The 10,559-nt window shown below is 47.6% G+C and overlaps 1 protein-coding gene across 1 annotated transcript in view; it reads right to left on the reverse strand.

The window, feature by feature from the left end:
• Positions 1 to 4,266, reverse strand: part of LOC144602058 (astacin-like metalloendopeptidase) — a 131,967-nt gene extending 127,701 nt beyond the window's left edge. Inside the window, exon 1 of the mRNA XM_078414740.1 lies at positions 4,175 to 4,266. The gene's annotated coding sequence lies outside the window, so the exon portion shown is untranslated. The remainder of the gene's footprint in view (positions 1 to 4,174) is intronic.
• Between the last annotated feature and the right edge of the window lie 6,293 nt (positions 4,267 to 10,559).

Here is a 10,559-nt window from a genome sequence, read left to right on the forward strand (position 1 = left end):
TCCCCGTGACCTGCGTGGGTTTTCTCCGAGATCTTCGGTTTCCTCCCACACTCCAAAGACGTACAGGTATGTAGGTTAATTGGCTGGGTAAATGTAAAAATTGTCCCTAGTGGGTGTAGGATAGTGTTAATGTACGGGGATCACTGGGCGGCACGGACTTGGAGGGCCGAAAAGGCCTGTTTCCGGCTGTATATATATGATATGATATGATATGATAACAAGGGGAAATTAAAAATAAACTGCAGATGCTAAAAATCTGAAACAAAAGAAGAAATTGCTGGAAATGCTCAGCTAGTCAGGTTGTCTGTGGGGAGACACCGAGGTAACATTTCTGCATGAAGACCCTTCATCAGAACTGGGAAAGAGACAAAAGCAGCTCAATAAACTTCAGGAGGATGGGGGAGGGGGGATGTTTCTGAGAGGGTAAAACCAGGATCACCATGTGATAAGCAGTAAACAAGATTATTTAGTCAATGAGTGAACTGGGGAAGTTAGAAAGTGAGAACATGAACAAAAGAAATTAGACAAAAGAATGTAGGAGTCGCAAATTGTAGAGCACGAAGATATGACCATCAGAAAAAGGAAAAAAAATAGCTGAGCCAATATTTAGATAGATGACTGCAACTGAAAGAAATCCTGCAAGACTTCTATCTATCAACTATAGCTCCGCCTTCAACAGCATAATCCCATTCAAATCCATTTCCAAATTTCTGGACCTACGAATCAGCACATTTATAGACAATAGATGCAGGAGTAGGCCATTCGGCCCTTCGAGCCAGCACCGCCATTCAATGTGATCATGGCTGATCATTCTCAATCAGTAACCCGTTCCTGCCTTCTCCCCATACCCCGTGACTCCACTATTCTTAAGAGCTCTATCTAGCTCTCTCTTGAATGCATTCAGAGAATTGGCCTCCACTGCCTTCTGAGGCAGAGAATTCCACAGATTCACAACTCTCTGACTGAAAAAGCTTTTCCTCATCTCCGTTCTAAATGGCCTACCCCTTATTCTTAAATATGGCGGGACTGTCGTATGTTGAAAGACTGGAGCGACTAGGCTTGTATACACTGGAATTTAGAAGGATGAGAGGGGATCTTATTGAAGCATATGATTATTAAGGGATTGGACACGTTAGAGGCAGGAAACATGTTCCCACTGTTGGGGGAGTCCAGAACCAGGGTCCACAGTTTAAGAATAATGGGTAGGCCATTTAGAACGGAGATGAGGAAAAAGTTTTTCAGTTAGAGAGTTGTAAATCAGTGGAATTCTCTGCCTCAGAATGCAGTGGAGGCCAATTCTCTGGATGCTTTCAAGAGAGAGCTAGATAGAGCTCTTAAAGATGGTGGAGTCAGGGGGTATGGGGAGAAGGCAGGAACGGGGACTGATTGTGAATGATCAACCATGATCACATTGAATGGCGGTGCTCGAAGGGCCGAATGGCCTACTCCTGCACCTATTGTCTATTGTCCTAAGAATAAATATCACCAATAACTTCTCCTGGATCACCCATATTGAAGCAACGACCAAGAAAGCACACCACTGCCTCTAGTTCCTTAGAAGGTTTAGGAAGTTTGGCATGTCCCCAGCAACTCTCACCAACTTCTACATATGCGCCGTAGAAACCATCTCAGCTTGGTGTGAGTTGTTGGGGACACAAACCAACCTCCCTTCCATTGACTCAATTTATACCCCACGCTGCCTCGGCAAGACCAGCAGCATAATCAAAGACGAGTCACACCCTGGCTACTCCCTCTTCTCCCCTCTTCCATCATGCAAAAGGCATAGAAATGTGACACACACACTTCCAGATTCAGGAACAGTTTCTTCCCAATGGTTATCAATTAACTGAATCATCCTACTGCAATTAGAGAGCAGTCCTGCACTACTATCTACCGCACTGGTGACCCTCAGAGTATCTATGATCGGACTTTGCTGGGTTTATCGTGTACTAAACGTTATTCTCTTATCATGTATCTGTACATTGTGAAAGGCACGTTTGTAATCATGTATTGTCTTTCCGCTGACTGGGTAGCACACAAAAGCCTTTCACTGTACTTCAGTACACGTGACAATAAACTAACCTGAACTAAACTGAAAGATGCATTCTCAGCCCCTACAATACTCCCCATACACTCACGACCATGCAGCCAAATTCAGCTCTAACTCCATCAACAAGTTTGCAGATGACATCACTGTGGTGGGCTGTATTACGAAAAATGATGAGACATAATACAGGAAGGAGATAGAGAACTTAGTAACATGGTGTCAGGACAATAACCTCGCTCAAAAAAATTGTGGCCAAGGAAGAGCAAAATGAAAAACAATGCGGATTTGATTCAAGTTAGGCTACTGGAGCATTTTTTGGGGGAATTGCTGCACTTTGACAGCTTTAGAAAGAAGGCTGACTTGTCATCATTAAATCTAGAAATATCAAGGGCATGTATAAAGATTTCAGCTGTTATCTCCTTCCGCAGCTTGCTTCCACTCCAGTTCTACAGGCTCTGAAGTGGTTGTGTGGCTTTAGACATTAGAGATACAGCGTGGAAACAGGCCCTTCGGCCAACGGAGCCCGCGCCAACCAGCGATCACCCTGTACTCTTGCACTATCCTACACACCAAGGACAATTTACAAAAAACAATTAACCTACAAACCTGCACTTCTTCGGAATGTGGGAGAAAACCGGAGCGCCCAGAAAAACCCCACATGGTCACTGGGAAAATGTACAAACTCTGTATAAACAGCACCCAAAGTCAGGACCGAACCCAGGTTTCTGGCACTGTCAGGCAGCAACTCTACCATGGTGCCACCCTCTGCGCCGCCTCTGCAGAATGAACAGACTTTGACATAAGTGGGATACGGTTGGGATGGTAGGCTTTTTGGGAGACGATGCTGTTCCTATTTTATTTCCATGTGCTTCTTCCAGACTCTGAAGGTCTTTGAGACAGTCATAATTTCAGCATCTAAGGTCCCATGGTTTATTCTGCTTTTTCCAGATGAAGGAAATAAAGATGTTCCTCTTCACCAAAAGATATCATCTACTCCACAGGTCTTACTTATTTTTCTGCTGTTAAACTGCTTTTTCAACCTTTTGAATGGTGTGGTGTAGCAACAAGACTGGACCAGGTAGTGTGCTATGAACTGAAACAAACGACTCAGATATCAGAATCAAAGTCTCAGTTGAGTTCTTAAAGCATTGCGTCCAGCAAACAACTATATTTGTCTTTAATGTAGACAATATATATAATTAATAAACGGCTTTGGATTAATTAACTGCTAGATCTACTCTACACCTCCCACTCACCATCCGTTTCAGTAACGTTTTTTTGTTGTTAGATATTCACCTTAAGGGTTTGTACCTTAATGTACAGGGAGTGGATGAAAACGTGGAATATGGAACTAATGTGAATGGGTGATCAGTGGTCAGCATGGACTAGGTGGGCCGAAGGACCTGCTTCCGTACTTTATCTCTAAACTAAGTGCCTATAAATCTGTATTTTTCATCCCTCAAGGATGTACGGGGAGCTTTCAATAAAGGCTTCAGGATCTTCGATCCATTGTCACCAAACCAATCCCAGTATTTTTTGACAGAGAAAACAAATGTCTCAGTGTAAATCAGGATCATGCGAATTTTTAAAATGCTGATGCTCAAAATTTTAATTAAATAAAGAGAATGTTGGAAATACTCAGCAGGTCAGACATCTCCAGAGAAAGAAAAACCTTGCTGTACTGTTTACAACTGCATACTTGTTTTTATATTCATGCATTTTAAATATGTATGTTATGTTACTTTGACAATATAATGATGTATCTTATGTTACTTTGGCAATATAATGATGTATCTTATCATGCCAATAAACAATTTTAAATTGAAATTGAAAAATTAAATTGAAAATTGAAAATTGAAAAACAAACTTCATGTTTCAGGTCAAAGACCGTTTGTCAGCATTGCGGGAAAAAAAGGGTTAGTTTGCAGCTGAAGGGGACGGGTGGGTAAAATAATCCACCTGGTAGTGTGAGAGGGGGGTTGCGCTGGGGATTTGTTGCAGAGATCCTGCAGGCGATGGATGGATGATCGGAAATGGAAAGAATGAACAAAGTCCATGAGATGAAGGCGGTGAAAGTGTGATCCGGGATCAGACCGTCTCATGCCCCACTCCCATGAGTCCCATTACCAGTCGGCTGCCGGCCGGCCCCGGTCACGGTCACCACCTCCGGTCACCGTCCGGACACTCCGCTTCAAACGCACTCTCAACTCGTGCCCAACCGACGCCCTCGACGCGTTACCAAGCGCACAGCCGCGTCCCGCCCCGCCCCGCCCCGCCCCTGCCGTGTCACATGACAGTCCACCTGCCCCGCCCCTGCCACAATCACATGACAGTGCACCTGCCCCGTCCCTGCCGTGTCACATGACAGTCCCCGCCCCTGCCACAATCACATGACAGTGCACCTGCCCCGTCCCTGCCGTGTCACATGACAGTGCACCTGCCCCGCCCCTGCAACAATCACCTGACAGTACACCTGCCCCGCCCCTGCCACAATCACATGACAGTGCACCTGTCCCGCCCCTGCCGTGTCACATGACAGGCCACCTGTCCCGCCCTTGCCGTCTCACATGACAGTACACTTGCCCCGCCCCTGCCGTGTCACATGACAGTCGACATGCCCCGCTCCTGCCACAATAACATGACAGTGCACCTGTCCCGCCCCTGCCGTATCACATGACAGCCCCATCTGTCCCGCCCCTGCTGTGTCACATGACAGCCCCACCTGCCCCGCCCCTGTGGCCTCACGTGACAGTCCAGCTGCCCGCGACATTCCAACACAGTCCCGCCCCTGCAGCATGACGTAATCGCCGTCTACCAGGGATGCAACACGATGGCTGTGAAATGACACATCGCTCCCCGGCACCCTGGAAAATTACATTTCAATCGTGTCACAGCATAACTCTAGCACTTCCACGCTATATTATCAGTATTTCCTGCACTACGGCATCACATTGCATTACATCCTAGCCTCTCTCCGACAGCATTACATCAGTATTACATCTGCCCCCAGAAAAATTATATCACTGCCCCATTCACAAAATGTTAAAACACAGCCAATTTCTCTGTAGTTATGTGTGGGAAGGAATAGCAGATGCTGGTTTAAAACGAAGATAGACAAAAAACTGGAGTAACTCAGCGGGTCAGAGAGCATCTCTGGAGAAAAGGAATGGGTGATGTTTCGGGTTGAGACCCTTCTTCAGACTGAAGAAGGGTCTAGACCCAAAATATCACCTGCTCCTTTTCTCCAGAGATGCTGTCTGACCCGCTAGGTTACCAGCTTTTTGTGTCTATTCTCTGTAAAGTTACATCACTGCTCTGTCACCAGGTCATCATGTTGGCTCTGCACCATTGCACAGTCCTGCCCTGCATTACAACATGTGTAAGTACTGCCCTGCATTACAACATGTGTGAGTATTGCCAAAATTGGGCCCTGGCAGTAAATCTAAAGAAAACCAACTTCATGATTTTTCAAAAAGGATCCAGATGTCAGGAAGACAAATACCAATTCACTCTCAATGGCATCATTTTCGAACACACTATGAGCTACACTTACCTTGGTCTAACTGTTACAGCATCAGGGAGCTTTAGCATGGCAGTGAATGCACTAAAAGAGAAAGCTCGAAGAGCTCTGTATGCAATAAAAAGAAGATTCCACAACATCCAAATTCCAATTAAAATCTGGCTTAAAATATTTGACAGTGTAATTCAGCCCAATGCGCTTTTTGGTAGTGAAGTATGGTGTCCGCTCAGTCACCATAGCTATACTAAATGGGAAAAACACACAACAGAGGCTTTACATGCGGAATTTTGTCGGAACATCCTCCGCATCCAAAGGAAAACACCAACAAATGCATGTAGGGCGGAATTAGGTAGATACCCACTGATAATAAATATCCAGAAACGAGCACTAAATTTTTGGAATCACCTTAAATCTAGTCCCCTAGACACTCTCCAGTTTAAAGCCCTCCAAACCCAAGAGGGGAACTCAGAAAAGAGCTCCCTGTGTCAGTTGGTACTGAGACTAACTACCCCTATTCAGCTAAACCTTGACCAGTCTCAGATCAACACTCCTTTCCAATCACCAGTTAGAGTAAACCAAATTATTAAACAATGCAAAGAAACCTATCTGGAACATTGGGATAAAGTAACCAAAAGCCAAAGCAGATTAGAATGTTACCGTGCCCTAAAAAGAGATTATAAATTGGCAGACTATCTCTCAACTGTTAGAGATATAAAGCAGAGACAGACCCTCACCGAAGGAAATACGGCACATCTTGGCGCACAATACGTAACAGCATGCCACAACCTGAGAGACAGTAAATGACCAACATGTACACATACATGCATACACAAATTGACACTAAGAAAATTAATATTGACCTGCTAAACCTGCTACCTTGCTGCACTGCTTACAACTGCAAGAACGAGTAACAATCGATAAAAGGCTATAAATGTATTGCGTGTATATATATGTACATGTACAGGAGCATATTTACCCATGCATTGTATACTTGTATTTATATTCATGCATTTTAAATATGTATGTTATGTTCTATACTTTGGCAATATAACAATGTATCTTATCATGCCAATAAAGTTTTCTAAATTGAAAAAATTGAAAATTGAAAGAATTGCAGATGCTGGTTGAAATTGAAGGTGGACACAAAATGCTGGAGTAACTCAGCGGGACAGGCAGCATCTCTGGAGAGAAGGAATGGGTGACATTTCGGGTAGAGACCCTTCTTCAGACTGATGTCAGAGGAGTGGGCGGGTCAAAGATAGAATGTAGTCGGAGACAGTAAAACTGCTGGGAGAACTGGGAAGGGGAGGGGATGGAGAGAGACGGAAAGCACTGGCTATTTGAAGTTAGAGAAGTCAATGTTCATACCGCTGGGGTGTAAACTACCCAAGCGAAATATGAGGTGCTTTCCTCCAATTTGCACTGGGACTCACTCTGACAATGGAGGAGGCCCAGGACAGAAAGGTCAGATTGGAAATGGGAGGGGGAGTTGAAGTGCTCACTGGAGTCCAGAACCAGGGGTCACAGCTTAAGGATAAGGGGGAAGTCTTTTAGGACCGAGATGAGAAAACATTTCTTCACACAGAGAGTGGTGAGTCTGTGGAATTCTCTGCCACAGAAGGTAGTTGAGGCCAGTTCATTGGCTATATTTAAGAGGGAGTTAGATGTGGCCCTTTTTGCTAAAGGGATCAGGGGGTATGGAGAGGAGGCAGGTACAGGCTACTGAGCTGGATGATCAGCCATGATCATATTGAATGGCGGTGCAGGCTCGAAGGGCTGAATGGCCTACTCCTGCACCTATTTTCTATGTTTCTATGTTCAGCAAGCAGGAGATCAGGTAAGTTAAGACGGACCGAGCGGAGGCTTGCACTTGGTCTCGCTGATACACAGGAGCTGACACCTGGTAAAGCGAATACAGTAGAAGAGGTTGGAGGAGGTGCAAGTGAACCTCTGTCTCACATGGAAAGACTGTTTGGGTCCTTGGATGGAATCTGGGGGGAGGTAAAGGGACAGGTATTGCATCTCCTGCGGTTGCAGGGGAAAGTGCCTGGGGAGGGGGTGGTTTGGGTGGGGACGGGTTGACCACGGAGTTTCGGAGGGAACGGTCTCTGCGGAAAGCAGAAAGGGGTGGAGATGGGATGATGTGGCCGGTAGTGGGATCACGTTGGAGGTGGCGGCAAGACTGGAGCGACTAGGCTTGTATACAATGGAATTTAGAAGGATGAGACGGGATCTTATTGAAACATATAAGATTATTAAGGGATTGGACACGTTAGAGGCAGGAAACATGTTCCCAATGTTGAGGGAGTCCAGAACCAGGGGCCACAGTTTAAGAATAAGGGGTAGGCCATTTAGAACAGAAACCTTTTCAGTCAGAGACTTGTAAATCTGTGAAATTCTCTGCCTCAGAAGGCAGTGGAGACCAATTCTATGGATGCTTTCAAGAGAGAGCTAGATAGAGCTCAATGATAGCGGAGTCCGGGGGTATGGGGAGAAGGCAGGAACGGGGTGCTGATTGTGAATGATCAGCCATGATCACATTGAATGTCGGTGCTGGCTCGAAGGGCCTACTCCTGCACCTATTGTCTATTGTCTATTGCGGTAAAAATGTTGGAGGATTATATGCTGTATGCGACGGCTGATGGGATGGAAGGCGAGGACAAGGAGGACTCTGTCCTTGTTACGAATTGGGGGAGGGGGAGCAAGAGCGGAGCTGCAAGATATAGAGACCCAAGTGAGAACCTCATCTATAATGGAAGAGGGGAACCCCCGTTTCCTAAAGAATGAGGACATCTCCGATGCCCTGGTATGGAAAACCCCGTCCTGGCGCAGATGCGGCGTAGACGGAGGAATTGGGAGTAGGGGATAGAGTCTTTACAGGAAGCAGGGTGGGAAGAAGTGTAGTCTAGATAGATATGGGAGTCAATTGGTTTGTAGTAGATGTCGGTCAATAGTATATTTCCTTTGATGGAGACGGTGAGATCTAGAAACGGTAGGGAGATGTCGGAGATGGTCCAAGTGAATTTGAGTGCAGGATGGAAATTAGTCGTAAAGTTAATGAAGTCAGTGAGTTCTGCATGGGTACAGGAGGTAGTACCAATGCAGTCGTCAATGTAGCAGAAACAGAGTTCGGGGATAGGGCCAGTGTACGCCTGGAATAGTGATTGTTTTCGACGTACCCTACAAAGAGGCAGGCATTGCTAGGGCCCATGCGAGTACCCATAGTTATGCCTTAGATTTGGAAGAAGTGGGAGGAGTTGAAGGAGAAGTTGTTAAGGATAAGGACCAGCTCTGCTAGGTGGAGGAGCGTATTGGTAGACGGAAATTGGCTGATTCTGCAGTCGAGGAAGAAATGGAGGGCTTTAAGACCTTCCTGGTGGGGGATGGAGGTGTAGAGTGACTGGACATCCATAGTAAAGATGAAGGAGTGGGGGCCCGAAAAATGGAAGTCATTGAGGAGATGGAGCGTATGAGGTGTCTTGGACATGGGTAGGGAGGGATTGGACCGGGGGGATCGGATGGAGTCGAGGTATGTGGAAATTAATTAGGTGGGACATGAACAAGCAGAAACAATGGGTCTGCCAGGACAGTTCTGTTTGTGGATTTTGGGGAGAAGATAAAATTGGGCCGTGCGGGGCTGGGGAACGATAAGGTTGGAGGCTCTAGAGGACAGAGAGCCGGAAGTGATGAAATCGGTAATGGAGTTTAGGATAAAGAAACTGCACATGCTGGTTTAAATCGAAGGTAGACACAAAATGCTGGAGTAACTCAGCGGGTCAGGCAGCATCTCCGGAGAGAAGGGATGGGTGACGTTTCGGATCGAGATCCTTCTTCAGACTGAAGTCGAAATCAGTAATGGTGTTTGAGATTAAGGCCTGGTCCACGTCTGTGAGGTCATGGTCCAAGGATAAGTAGGAGGAGGTGTCTGAGAGTTGTCGCCTGGCCTGAGTATGGTAGAGGTCAGCGCACCAGACTACCACGGCACCTCCCTTGTCAGCGGGTTTGATTATAATGTCGGGGTTGCTGCAGAGTGAGCGGAGGACTGTACGTTCAGGGGGGAGAGGTTAGAGTAGGTAAGGGAGATGGAAAGGTTGAGGGGGTTGAGTGGGAAATGAAAAGGTCTAAAGAAGGTAGAGGGCCATCCGGGGGAGTCCAAGAGGAGGGGGTCCGTTGGAGACGGGAGAAGGGGTCATCACTGGGGGGTGAGGACTCCTTCCCATAGAAAAAGGCTGGGAGGCGGAGGCGACGGAAGAAGAGCTCCACATCGTGGCGGACCCGGAACCCGTTGAGGTGGGGGCGGAGGGGAACAAAGGCGAGGCCTCTGTTGAGGACAGACTATTCCGTATCAGAAAGGGGGAGGTCAGGGGGGATGGTGAACACACGGCAAGGGTGGGGGTTGGGGTCGGAGGAAGGCAGGCGAGTAGATGGATGCCGAGGCAATGTCTGATGGGGGGATGGTGGGTGTTCAGGGAGGAGGGGGGCATGAGCACTTGTATGGTTGGGGAGTAGCTGGGGCCACCTGGATAAAAGGGGAAGAACCAGTGGAACCCCCACTGAGGTTCCCTGTAGGAGCAGTGGGATCCAGCACAGTCAGGCCCTGTAGTGTGGGAGTCTGCATCGTGGAGACGGTGGAGACGGTGGGCCCGGTGCTGAGCCTGGGACTCAGGTAAGATGACTGCTGTGGCCCGCTGGTGGGCGGTGGAGAGGCGAGGATCGGTGGAGTCGCTGGTAGAGGCCGGTGGGGGACTGTTGTTCGGGTCAGCGGACGAAGCGTTGGTGGTCCCGGTCAGCGGATGGCCGGGGAGGCGGCCAGGGGAGGCGGTGGGAGTCGGCGGCAGCGGCGGTTGTGTCCCCGGGGAGCCGTTGAAGCTGCGGCGGACAGCTTCAGTGGTCCGGGCCTGGGATCAGCCGGGAAGGCGGTGAGTGTTGGCGCTGCTCCTCGTGGCAGCGATGGCGTCGCGGGTCTTGGCATCGTGGTGGTCTGGCAGACAG

The sequence above is a fragment of the Rhinoraja longicauda genome, chromosome 18 (genome assembly GCF_053455715.1).
Source record: "Rhinoraja longicauda isolate Sanriku21f chromosome 18, sRhiLon1.1, whole genome shotgun sequence".
Taxonomy (NCBI): domain Eukaryota; kingdom Metazoa; phylum Chordata; class Chondrichthyes; order Rajiformes; family Arhynchobatidae; genus Rhinoraja; species Rhinoraja longicauda.